Source organism: Pseudophryne corroboree, chromosome 7 (assembly GCF_028390025.1).
Source record: "Pseudophryne corroboree isolate aPseCor3 chromosome 7, aPseCor3.hap2, whole genome shotgun sequence".
NCBI lineage: Eukaryota > Metazoa > Chordata > Amphibia > Anura > Myobatrachidae > Pseudophryne > Pseudophryne corroboree.
This window is the reverse complement of record NC_086450.1, coordinates 400770435-400784107: the sequence shown is the minus strand read 5'-3', so window position 1 is coordinate 400784107 and position 13673 is coordinate 400770435. Positions and strand designations below refer to the sequence as shown.

The window sequence follows — 13673 nt, the reverse complement described above, 5'->3', positions numbered from 1 at the left end:
GCAGATCTTGCTGCAGAAGCAAGATCTGCAAGATCTGCATACATATCTGAATAACCACAAAAGTGGCAGTAGCTGTCGCTGAAGTGATTGGTTTGTTAAACTGTGCATGTCATTGTAATATCCAACATAAGTATGGATGGGAGGGCACAAGGACAATTCCATCTTGCACCACTTTTCTTTTCATTATGGGCTGTATTTTTTTTTTTTTTGGGGGGGGGGGCATTGGTGATGGTCTTTTTTGCATAGACAAACATTTTTATTAATTATTGCTCTAATCCTATATAATAAAAGGCTGTGCCTCAACCCTATGGGGGGAATTAAAAATGTTGTGCACACCAGTGGTGCAATTAGACTGTTGCTCTATTCGGGCATGCACTGCCATCAGTACTGACATTACAGTTATATTGTTCCAGAATCTCTGTTATCTCAAATTTACTGACTGCTGAGGCTGATTCAGTTTCATGTCTTCTCAATATATCTGCGAGATGTAGTTGGTATCCCGATGTACGAGAATACCAACACTGGAATCCTGGCTGTCGGAATCCCGGCTGTTGGAATCCCAAACATAAGTAGCTGGGGCAGGTTAGGGTTAGGCTGCAAATGGATATTAGGGTTAGGCTGGGGGTGGGGGGGGGGGGTGGACTGGGGGGTTAGGATCAGAATGCAGGAGAAGGCTGGGTTAGGCTTTCAGGGGGAGGGTTAGGGTTAGGCTGCTTTTAGGTTTGGGGGGAGTGTTATGGTTAGGCTATGGGGACGAAGGGTTAAGGTCAGCTTCTGCTCTCACCCCTGTTGAGATGCCAGGATCAGTATTTGGCCATCGTCATCCTAACTGCCAGTCTTCCGAACCTTTCCCATTTCTGCAACTCACTGTGGCTCTCATTAAGCTCACTCAGTATTGTCTAGCCTGTCTCCTGACCATGGCCTTGGTTAAAGATGAGTAGTTCAGTAAGTGGTCTTTTTACCTGTAATAAGTGTCTCCATTACCATCGCTTCTCAGCCTTTTGGCTAAGATCAAGTGTAGTACCTGCTCGAGGGAAACACTTGGTGGAGTACCTGTTCTTACACTAGGAGCGTGAGAGGTTCCTAGATGTGGAATGGAGAAACACCTTGTGGAGTACCATGTCGTTGTGTGGCAATGCCTCTGGTCGAGAGAGGACAAAAACCGGGCTTAGTATCCACTGCCTATTTAGGGGTTGAAATAGGACCCCTTATGTGGAGCGGGAACGGCCTGGTCTAGTATCCACTAGTGATGAGCACCGGAAATTTTTCGGGTTTTGTGTTTTGGTTTTGGGTTCGGTTCCGCGGCCGTGTTTTGGGTTCGAACGCGTTTTGGCAAAACCTCACCGAATTTTTTTTGTCGGATTCGAATGTGTTTTGGATTCGGGTGTTTTTTTCAAAAAACCCTAAAAAACAGCTTAAATCATAGAATTTGGGGGTCATTTTGATCCCAAAGTATTATTAACCTCAATAACCATAATTTCCACTCATTTTCAGTCTATTCTGAACACCTCACAATATTATTTTTAGTCCTAAAATTTGCACCGAGGTCGCTGGATGACTAAGCTCAGCGACCCAAGTGGCCGACACAAACACCTGGCCCATCTAGGAGTGGCACTGCAGTGTCACGCAGGATGGCCCTTCCAAAAAACACCCCCCAAACAGCACATGACGCAAAGAAAAAAAGAGGCGCAATGAGGTAGCTGTGTGACTAAGATAAGCGACCCAAGTGGCCGACACAAACACCTGGCCCATCTAGGAGTGGCACTGCAGTGTCACGCAGGATGGCCCTTCCAAAAAACACCCCCCAAACAGCACATGACGCAAAGAAAAAAAGAGGCGCAATGAGGTAGCTGTGTGACTAAGATAAGCGACCCAAGTGGCCGACACAAACACCTGGCCAATCTAGGAGTGGCACTGCAGTGTCACGCAGGATGGCCCTTCCAAAAAACACCCCCCAAACAGCACATGACGCAAAGAAAAAAAGAGGCGCAATGAGGTAGCTGTGTGACTAAGATAAGCGACCCAAGTGGCCGACACAAACACCTGGCCCATCTAGGAGTGGCACTGCAGTGTCACGCAGGATGGCCCTTCCAAAAACTACTCCCCAAACAGCACATGACGCAAAGAAAAACGAAAGAAAAAAGAGGTGCAAGATGGAATTGTCCTTGGGCCCTCCGTTTTTGGTGGTGCTCCAGTCTTCTGTACGTGGTGCCTGTACGCCGAAAGTGTCCCGCAATTCTTCTGGCCACCGACAGCATCTCTTGCACGCCCCTGTCGTTTTTTAAATAATTCTGCACCACCAAATTCAAGGTATGTGCAAAACATAGGACGTGCTGGAATTTGCCCATATTTAATGCACACACAATATTGCTGGCGTTGTCCGATGCCACAAATCCACAGGAGAATCCAATTGGGGTAAGCCATTCTGCGATGATCTTCCTCAGTTGCCGTAAGAGGTTTTCAGCTGTGTGCGTATTCTGGAAAGCGGTGATACAAAGCGTAGCCTGCCTAGGAAAGAGTTGGCGTTTGCGAGATGCTGCTACTGGTGCCGCCGCTGCTGTTCTTGCGGCGGGAGTCCATACATTTACCCAGTGGGCTGTCACAGTCATATAGTCCTGAGCCTGCCCTGCTCCACTTGTCCACATGTCCGTGGTTAAGTGGACATTGGGTACAACTGCATTTTTTAGGACACTGGTGAGTCTTTTTCTGAGGTCTGTGTACTTTTTTGGTATCGCCTGCCTAGAGAAATGGAACCTAGATGGTATTTGGTACCGGGGACACAGTACCTCCAACAAGTCTCTAGTTGGCTCTGCAGTAATGATGGATACCGGAACCACGTTTCTCACCGCCCAGGATGCCAAGGCCTCAGTTATCCGCTTTGCAGCAGGATGACTGCTGTGATATTTCATCTTCCTCGCAAAGGACTGTTGGACAGTCAATTGCTTGGTGGAAGTAGTAAAAGTGGTCTTACGACTTCCCCTCTGGGATGACCATCGACTCCCAGCAGCAACAACAGCAGCGCCAGCAGCAGTAGGCGTTACACGCAAGGATGCATCGGAGGAATCCCAGGCAGGAGAGGACTCGTCAGAATTGCCAGTGACATGGCCTGCAGGACTATTGGCATTCCTGGGGAAGGAGGAAATTGACACTGAGGGAGTTGGTGGGGTGGTTTGCGTGAGCTTGGTTACAAGAGGAAGGGATTTACTGGTCAGTGGACTGCTTCCGCTGTCGCCCAAAGTTTTTGAACTTGTCACTGACTTATGATGAATGCGCTGCAGGTGACGTATAAGGGAGGATGTTCCGAGGTGGTTAACATCCTTACCCCTACTTATTACAGCTTGACACACGGCTTGACAAATGTTGTCCGCATTTCTGTTGAAATACTTCCACACCGAAGAGCTGATCTTTTTGGTATTTTCACCAGGCATGTCAATGGCCATATTCCTCCCACGGACAACAGGTGTCTCCCCGGGTGCCTGACTTAAACAAACCACCTCACCATCAGAATCCTCCTGGTCAATTTCCTCCCCAGCGCCAGCAACACCCATATCCTCCTCATCCTGGTGTACTTCAACACTGACATCTTCAATCTGACTATCAGGAACTGGACTGCGGGTGCTCCTTTCAGCACTTGCAGGGGGCGTGCAAATGGTGGAAGGCGCATGCTCTTCACGTCCAGTGTTGGGAAGGTCTGGCATCGCAAACGACACAATTGGACTCTCCTTGTGGATTTGTGATTTCGAAGAACGCACAGTTCTTTGCTGTGCTTTTGCCAGCTTGAGTCTTTTCATTTTTCTAGCGAGAGGCTGAGTGCTTCCATCCTCATGTGAAGCTGAACCACTAGCCATGAACATAGGCCAGGGCCTCAGCCGTTCCTTGCCACTCCGTGTGGTAAATGGCATATTGGCAAGTTTACGCTTCTCCTCCGACAATTTTATTTTAGATTTTTGAGTCCTTTTTTTACTGATATTTGGTGTTTTGGATTTTACATGCTCTGTACTATGACATTGGGCATCGGCCTTGGCAGACGACGTTGATGGCATTTCATCGTCTCGGCCATGACTAGTGGCAGCAGCTTCAGCACGAGGTGGAAGTCAATCTTGATCTTTCCCTATTTTTGGAACCTCAACATTTTTGTTCTCCATATTTTAATAGGCACAACTAAAAGGCACCTCAGGTAAACAATGGAGATGGATGGATACTAGTATACTTATGGATGACGAGCGACTGCCGACACAGAGGTAGCTACAGCCGTGGACTACCGTACTGCATCTGCTGCTAGTATAGACTGGATGATAATGATATAAAAAATATATATATATCACTACTGCAGGACAGGTATATATTATATAATGACGGACCTGCTGGACACTGTCAGCACTGCAGACTCCTAAAGTAAACTACTAGTATGAAGAAGATAGAAAAAAAAACACCACAGGTAGGTATACAATTATGGATGGACGAGCGACTGCCGACACAGAGGTAGCTACAGCCGTGGACTACCGTACTGCGTCTGCTGCTAGTATAGACTGGATGATAATGATATAAAATATATATATATATCACTACTGCAGGACAGGTATATATTATATAATGACGGACCTGCTGGACACTGTCAGCACTGCAGACTCCTAAAGTAAACTACTAGTATGAAGAAGATAGAAAAAAAAAACCACCACAGGTAGGTATACAATTATGGATGGACGAGTGACTGCCGACACAGAGGTAGCTACAGCCGTGGACTACCGTACTGCGTCTGCTGCTAGTATAGACTGGATGATAATGATATAAAAATATATATATATATATCACTACTGCAGGACAGGTATATATTATATAATGACAAACCTGCTGGACACTGTCAGCACTGCAGACTCCTAAAGTAAACTACTAGTATGAAGAAGATAGAAAAAAAAAAAAACACCACAGGTAGGTATACAATTATGGATGGACGAGCGACTGCCGACACAGAGGTAGCTACAGCCGTGGACTACCGTACTGCGTCTGCTGCTAGTATAGACCGGATGATAATGATATAAAAAATATATATATATCACTACTGCAGGACAGGTATATATTATATAATGACGGACCTGCTGGACACTGTCAGCACTGCAGACTCCTAAAGTAAACTACTAGTATGAAGAAGATAGAAAAAAAAAAAACACCACAGGTAGGTATACAATTATGGATGGACGAGCGACTGCCGACACAGAGGTAGCTACAGCCGTGGACTACTGTACTGCGTCTGCTGCTAGTATAGACTGGATGATAATGATATAAAAAATATATATATATCACTACTGCAGGACAGGTATATATTATATAATGACGGACCTGCTGGACACTGTCAGCACTGCAGACTCCTAAAGTAAACTACTAGTATGAAGAAGATAGAAAAAAAAAAAAACACCACAGGTAGGTATACAATTATGGATGGACGAGCGACTGCCGACACAGAGGTAGCTACAGCCGTGGACTACCGTACTGCGTCTGCTGCTAGTATAGACTGGATGATAATGATATAAAAAATATATATATATCACTACTGCAGGACAGGTATATATTATATAATGACGGACCTGCTGGACACTGTCAGCACTGCAGACTCCTAAAGTAAACTACTAGTATGAAGAAGATAGAAAAAAAAAAACCACCACAGGTAGGTATACAATTATGGATGGACGAGCGACTGCCGACACAGAGGTAGCTACAGCCGTGGACTACCGTACTGCGTCTGCTGCTAGTATAGACTGGATGATAATGATATAAAAAATATATATATATATCACTACTGCATGACAGGTATATATTATATAATGACGGACCTGCTGGACACTGTCAGCACTGCAGACTCCTAAAGTAAACTACTAGTATGAAGAAGATAGAAAAAAAAAAAAAACACCACAGGTAGGTATACAATTATGGATGGACGAGCGACTGCCGACACAGAGGTAGCTACAGCCGTGGACTACCGTACTGCGTCTGCTGCTAGTATAGACTGGATGATAATGATATAAAAAATATATATATATCACTACTGCAGGACAGGTATATATTATATAATGACGGACCTGCTGGACACTGTCAGCACTGCAGACTCCTAAAGTAAACTACTAGTATGAAGAAGATAGAAAAAAAAACCCACCACAGGTAGGTATACAATTATGGATGGACGAGCGACTGCCGACACAGAGGTAGCTACAGCCGTGGACTACCGTACTGCGTCTGCTGCTAGCATAGACTGGATGATAATGATATAAAAAATATATATATATCACTACTGCAGGACAGGTATATATTATATAATGACGGACCTGCTGGACACTGTCAGCACTGCAGACTCCTAAAGTAAACTACTAGTATGAAGAAGATAGAAAAAAAAACCCACCACAGGTAGGTATACAATTATGGATGGACGAGCGACTGCCGACACAGAGGTAGCTACAGCCGTGGACTACCGTACTGCGTCTGCTGCTAGTATAGACTGGATGATAATGATATAAAAAATATATATATATCACTACTGCAGGACAGGTATATATTATATAATGACGGACCTGCTGGACACTGTCAGCACTGCAGACTCCTAAAGTAAACTACTAGTATGAAGAAGATAGAAAAAAAAAAAACACCACAGGTAGGTATACAATTATGGATGGACGAGCGACTGCCGACACAGAGGTAGCTACAGCCGTGGACTACGGTACTGCGTCTGCTGCTAGTATAGACTGGATGATAATGATATAAAAAATATATATATATCACTACTGCAGGACAGGTATATATTATATAATGACGGACCTGCTGGACACTGTCAGCAGAATGCGTTTATAGAATAAAAACACCACACGACGAGTGTTTAACTTTTTCAGGCAGACAATCACAATATACTGGTGGTCAGTGGTCACTGGTCAGTCACACTGGCAGTGGCACTCTGGCAGCAAAAGTGTGCACTGTTAAATATGTACTCCTGCTATAACTGCTCCCCAGTCTCCCCCACAATTAAGCTGTGTGAGCAGTGAGCACTCAGCACAGTCAGATATACATAGATGATGCAGCACACTGAGGCTGAGCACAGATATGGTATGTGACTGTGTATCGTTTTTTTTCAGACAGAGAACGGATTATATTAAATAATAAAAATAAATAAAACTGCGCTGGTGGTCAGTCACTAGTATAACTATCAGCAAAACTCTGCACTCTCTGAGTACTCCTCCTAATGCTCCAGTAAATCAAGTGTCTCACTCTCTATCTATTCTAAACGGAGAGGACGCCAGCCACGTCCTCTCCCTATCAATCTCAATGCACGTGTGAAAATGGCGGCGACGCGCGGCTCCTTATATAGAATCCTAGTCTCGCGAGAATCCGACAGCGTCATGATGACGTTCGGGCGCGCTCGGGTTAACCGAGCAAGGCGGGAAGATCTGAGTCGCTCGGACCCGTGAAAAAAAACATGAAGTTCGTGCGGGTTCGGATTCAGAGAAACCGAACCCGCTCATCTCTAACGAGAAGATGTATCTGGGTGAGTGGTCGGAAGCCACGTGGCATGATTAGAAGCCCCCCATGGACAAGAGTCCTCGCTATGAAGGAGAGAGAGACGGTAACCTGGTATGTGCAGCACTACTGGTCACAGAATGCCCTGGTACATAATGCTGTTTGCCATATTCATGCTGCTGCAATTAAGTGATGCGCTGGAGGAGGTGCCCTGATATTAGATCTAATGTAACCGTTATGCTTTGTGCTGGAGGAGGTGCATTAAGAAGTTATTCCTGCTATATCCCTGCTTTGATGTTAAAATAAACCGTTATTCTGTTTATGAGATGGCCTGGCGCCCAATTCTTTATGCGCTGCACCGAAACCTGTAGTCCACTCCCACAATGCAACAGTAATTAACCACCTGATTATTCAGGGGACCCTCTGGTATCTGTGCCTGAACCCATGACCAGCCGGGGCAGAGTAAGTGTGATGCACTATACACAGTGACTGCAGTTTTGCATGCCTAGTACCAGTGGGGTAAAACTCTGCACTCTCTGAGTACTCCTCCTAATGCTCCAGTAAATCAAGTGTCTCACTCTCTATCTATTCTAAACGGAGAGGACGCCAGCCACGTCCTCTCCCTATCAATCTCAATGCACGTGTGAAAATGGCGGCGACGCGCGGCTCCTTATATAGAATCCGAGTCTCGCGATAGAATCCGAGCCTTGCGAGAATCTGACAGCGGGATGATGACGTTCGGGCGCGCTCGTGTTAACCGAGCAAGGCGGGAGGATCCGAGTCGCTCGGACCCGTGTAAAAAAAGGTGAAGTTCGGGCGGGTTCGGATTCCGAGGAACCGAACCCGCTCATCACTAGTATCCACTCTCCTACTGGGGGTTGACCCTGGCACAGAGTGGGTATGATGCTTGGTCTGGCTGAGAGGTCGGGAGCAACTAGAAGCTCGAGGTGATATGTGCCCCTGGTGCTGGAAGAGCCAGGGATGCCTGAACCTGCACTGGTGATGTCTGCCCACCTTTGCACAAGTATGGCACTTTGCACTCTCACTTCCCCTACTTCTGTTGCACCTTTGTCCTTTGCCCTAGCCTTTTGGCTAGGGCAAGGATAATTTTTTTATACCCCCCCAGCCTCCCTTCTGGCTAGGGCTTATTTATTTATGCACATGTTTTGCACTTTTGCACAACACTAGCACTTATTTATGTTTTGTAGTGTGTCACTGTCACGGTTTTTTGTTTGGGGTTTAGGTGAGACCCTTGTGGGCCACCCTCTCCCCTAGTTGCCGTGGCCCTCTCCTTTTGGGGAGGGCCACAGGCTGTTTTCGATCCCCAGGGGGAAGCTTCGGCCAACCTTGGGGATACACGAGGGTCGCTCTGTGCTTCAGCAAGGGGGGACCCACAGTCCCTTTTTCCCCTCAGTAGGCCTTTCGGCTCTGAGGGGTAGGGGAGTAACGGGGCCCTTCTCCTTTCGGAGAGGGTCCAAGAACCTATGCCCCCAGCACGTTTGGTCACAGACACTGGGTGAAGAAGCCACGCACCTCGGGCTTCAAGTAAAAAAAAAAAAAAAGTAAGTGTCTCCATTACCTCAAAATACTCGTTCCCCATTGGATCTTTTTTTTTAAAACCAATCTCAGTCTCTCTTATTATTGAAAACCATTCTCTGATTTACTCCTCTAGAGTTGTCTTTGTTCTATTTTATTTATATTCTTTGATCCTGCCAGACTCTAGATTCCCTTTCCTCATAGTTCCTGTATGTACGTTAAATGGTGATCCCGATGAGGATTCTAGTAGTCGGGATCCCAGCAGTCGAAATACCAAGGTCGGAATCCCAACACTACTCAGAATGCTGACACCGACATCCTGAGTAGGGTTACAAGCTGGCACCGGAATCCTGACCGCTGGGATCCCAAGAGAGCTTCTACCGGCTCATCACACAGGTAAGCCACTGGGCATGTGGGGTTAGGTTTAGGCTGAGGGGGAAGGGTTAGGGTTAGGCTGCATGGGGGGGTTAGGTTTAAGCTGCAGGGAGAGGTGTTAGGTTTAGGCACCACCTGGGAGGAGCAATTGGGGGTGGTGCTTATGTTTAGGCTGTATGGAGGGGGGGGTTAGGTTTAGGCACCACTGAGGAAGGTTAGGGTTAGGCTGCGTGGGGGAGGGGGGGGGTTGATATAGGCTGCTGGAAGGGATGGTTGGGGGCTATTGTGGCAAGGTAAGTATACTTACCTTCCCCTGTCGGGATGCTGAACATAGGGATGCCTCTGTCCTTTCAACCCCAACCCATTATATGGTGGCAAGGTAAGTATACTTACCTTCCCCTGTCGGGATGCTGAACATAGGGATGCCTCTGTCCTTTCAACCCCAACCCATTATATGGCACATACCCAGCAGCAGCTTCTACTTACTTTAAGTATGGGGGCTTCCCAGAGAGGAGAGGAGACAGCCAGCCCCGCGTCCCGACACCTGCGCAAAAGATCTGGCAGGTGCCGGTATCGGCACATGCACAGATGCCACTGTGACAGTGCACGAACCCCCATCTTCTATGGTCTGTATCAGCTTCAGCCTATTGAAGCTGCATTGGGCTGCATGAAAGGCAGGAAGTGGCTTCCTAGAGGAAGCCAGCTCTATGTTTATTGCTGCCTGGTCTGACAGTCCCACGGGGAGGAAACACTTCCAATGGGAATCCGTTCCATGTCTGTGAATGACAGGTAGGACTTCCAACAGGAAGTCACTGCCAGTCGCAGTGAAGCCAGTGCAGTCACGGACTGCATCTGGCGTCACTGACACTGACAGGGGTGGCGGATTCTACCTGGTGAGACTGCTCAGTTTATTTGCACTTAAAGACCGAAAAAATCAAGGACTCTTATAGAGATCTAATATTAATGTGGTTTCAAAGGATAATAGAATTAAAATACCCCATTTAATTATATTTCCCTTTGAAGGGATAGCCTTTCATTTATGTTACAATGTGGGCAAATCAATGACTGTCTTGGCCTTTCATTCCTCAGTTAATGGTGAAATAGTCCTAAGTACTAGTTACTCTTTGACAGATAATTCCCTGTGTTTGCCTTGTATAGAATATTTGCTCTGTTCACCATGGAAACCCATGACATCATCAATCTCATTCAATCCTGTTACATAAACAAGGTATAATGCCATTATAGAGATATATACTGTCGATAGAGATCTACACAAGTAACTTTTGCGACAGGCTCTACAAAGACACATCAAGGCAACAAGGTCAAACAGTCACAGAAATATTTCATAAAGGCCCTTTCAGCTGTCAGATGAAGTGTATTATCAATATATCAATAAGTGCTTTTCACAGCCATGTGGCAATGAACAATGAAGTGTATTTCTCCTTTATTTTCATCATTGTTTTTCTTCCAGGGTTTAACAGTGTTGTCAGTACATTAAAATGGAATATATTATAATTTAGATTTACCGTGAAGTTCAAACGGTTCCAACTAAGACAAATGCTAGTTAAACCAACTATTGGGCATTAACATAAGCCATGATCAGTGTATCCCTAAGTCATTTTTGATAGAGAAAAAAAAAAAAAAAAACCATTCCATATACTACACTATGTCTATGCTAACATGTAAAAATCTGTTTGGATGGAAGAATTTCCATATCATATACTACAGCAGAATGATGAAAGGAAGATTTGCGTATGAAAGTCCATCACACTTTTTAAAACTTGCGCCATCCAGATTATTACATCTCATGTACAGGATAATGTATTAGCAATAGGTGATAGGAGATCTATAACCGATTATCACAGAAATAAAAATGTTATATGATTCAGGCCCAATGGGAGAGAGCTTGGGGCCATATGTAACATGTGGAGGCAAAGTGTGGGGCATAATGTGTGCATTGGCATATCTATCATGGGTGTAGTGTGTGCGGTGGATGCGGGCCCCTGGGTCCAGGGGGGCCCACACCGCAAACACTGTATGCATGTTGTTGTAATCTTTACCTTTCCGGAGTCCAGCGACGGGCACTGGTGTCTCCGTACCATGGCAGGTGCCATGTTTCTGGAGACCTGCGCATGCGCTTTAGACTCCAGCACAATGCCAGAGCCTACAGCGCCATGGAGAGTAGGGGGGCCACCCGGAGTCTGCACATGGGCCCTCTCCTCTCTTAAAATGCCCCAGAATGTGTAACATGAGAAGGCATAATATCAATGATGATTACCCCTGAGGAAGTCATACTGCACATGCGGAAACGCGTTGGTAAATCCTAATTCTTATCACCTCCTATTCCAATAATTTGGACTTTTTTGACTTTCATTAAGTTCTTTGTGGAAATGGTTTCCCTTGGACTTCAAACTTTACAGAGGACATTCCTCACCCTGTGTACTGGGGAACACAGATAAGTAGATTCTCCTTTACATCTTTTTTTTTTTTGTTCTAGAGTTATTGTATTGTTTGAATAAATCCTTATGTTACAAAACATACCACACTCTGAGAAGTCTGACAGAATACAGATACCTGATTAATTGAAGTACACCAGATAAATAAGCCACAAAGAGTTTATTTCTGGTTTTGGAAAACCACCCTTTAGCACGACAAGGTCCTGCTATATGAGTCCAATTCAGTGATCCTCTTCTAAGAGTTGGGCAAAAACAAAAAACACTACAGATAAACTTGTTATAAAGGCATATACGAGAATATATATATATATATATATATATATATATATATATAAACATATTAGAGATTAATGGGTTCCAGAACGTCTCCGCCCGAGCCCGGATCCGAGTCAGGCTCGGGTTTTCCCACCTGACTCAGATACCAGAATGAGACAAATGTCATCATCCCGCTGTCGGGATTCTCGCGGGGTTTGGATTCCATATAAGTCTCTGCACGTCGCCGCCATTTTCACTCCAGCATTGGAGAGTGTAGAGAGAGGACATGTCTCTGTCCTCAGTGTCCTGCATCAGTTCAGTGGTAGTGTCTTGTACTGCTCAGTCCAGTCACAGTGGTTGTGTCCTCTGCTGCCATATGTCCAGTGCTGCTGTATAAATCCAGTCCATTGCAGTGGTGCTGTGTTGTCCTGCATCAGTCCAGTGGTGGTGTCTCTGTGCTGCTGTATACTATATGTCCAGTGGTACTGCCGTATATGTCCAGTGATACTGTCGTATATGTCCAGCGGTACTGCCGTATAAATCCAGTGATCCTGCAGTATAATTCCAGTGATCATTCCGTATAATTCCAGTGATCATGCCGTATAATTCCAATGGTACTGGCGTATAAATCCAGTGATCCTGCCGTATAATTCCAGTGATCCTGCCGTATAAATCCAGTGATCCAGCCGTATAATTCCAGTGATCCTGACGTATAATTCCAGTGGTACTGGCATATAATTCCAGTGGTACTGGCGTATAAATCCAGTGATCCTGCCATTTAATTCCAGTGGTACTGGCGTATAAGTCCAGTGGTACTGCCGTATAATTCCAGTGATCCTGCCGTATAATTCCAGTGGTTCTGGCATATAAATCCAGTGATCCTGCCGTATAATTCCAATGATCCTACCGTATAATTCCAGTGCTCCTGCCATATAATTCCAGTGATCCTGCCATATAAATCCAGTGATCCTGCCATTATAATTCCAGTGATCCTGATGTATAATTCCAGTGGTATTGGCATATAAATCCAGTGATCCTGACGTATAATTCCAGTGGTACTGGCGTAAAAGTCCAGTGATCCTGTCGTATAATTCCAGTGGTACTGGCGTATAAGTCCAGTCCAGTGATACTGCCGTATATGTCCAGTGATCCTGCCATATAATTAACATGATCCTGCCGTATAATTCCAGTGCTCCTGCCATATAATTCCAGTGCTCCTGCCATATAATTCCAGTGCTCCTGCCGTATAAATCCAGTGATCCTGCCATATAATTCCAGTGATCCTGAGGTATAATTCCAGTGGTACTGGGGTATAAGTTCAGTGATCCTGCCGTATAATTCCAGTGGTACTGGCGTATAAGTCCAGTGGTACTGGCGTATAAGTCCAGTGATCCTGACGCATAATTCCAGTGGTACTGGCGTATAAGTCCAGTGCAGTCAGTGATACTGCCGTATATGTCCAGTGATCCTGCCGTATAATTCCAGTGGTACTGCCGTATAAGTCCAGTCCAGTGGTGCTGTCCTGTGCTGTATATTAAATAAAGGGGTTATTAT

General features: G+C 45.5%; 1 pseudogene; it reads left to right on the top strand.

The window, feature by feature from the left end:
- Positions 1 to 985: 985 nt before the first annotated feature.
- On the top strand, positions 986 to 1058 carry LOC134946718 (U2 spliceosomal RNA; annotated as a pseudogene).
- The last annotated feature ends 12615 nt before the right edge of the window (positions 1059 to 13673 follow it).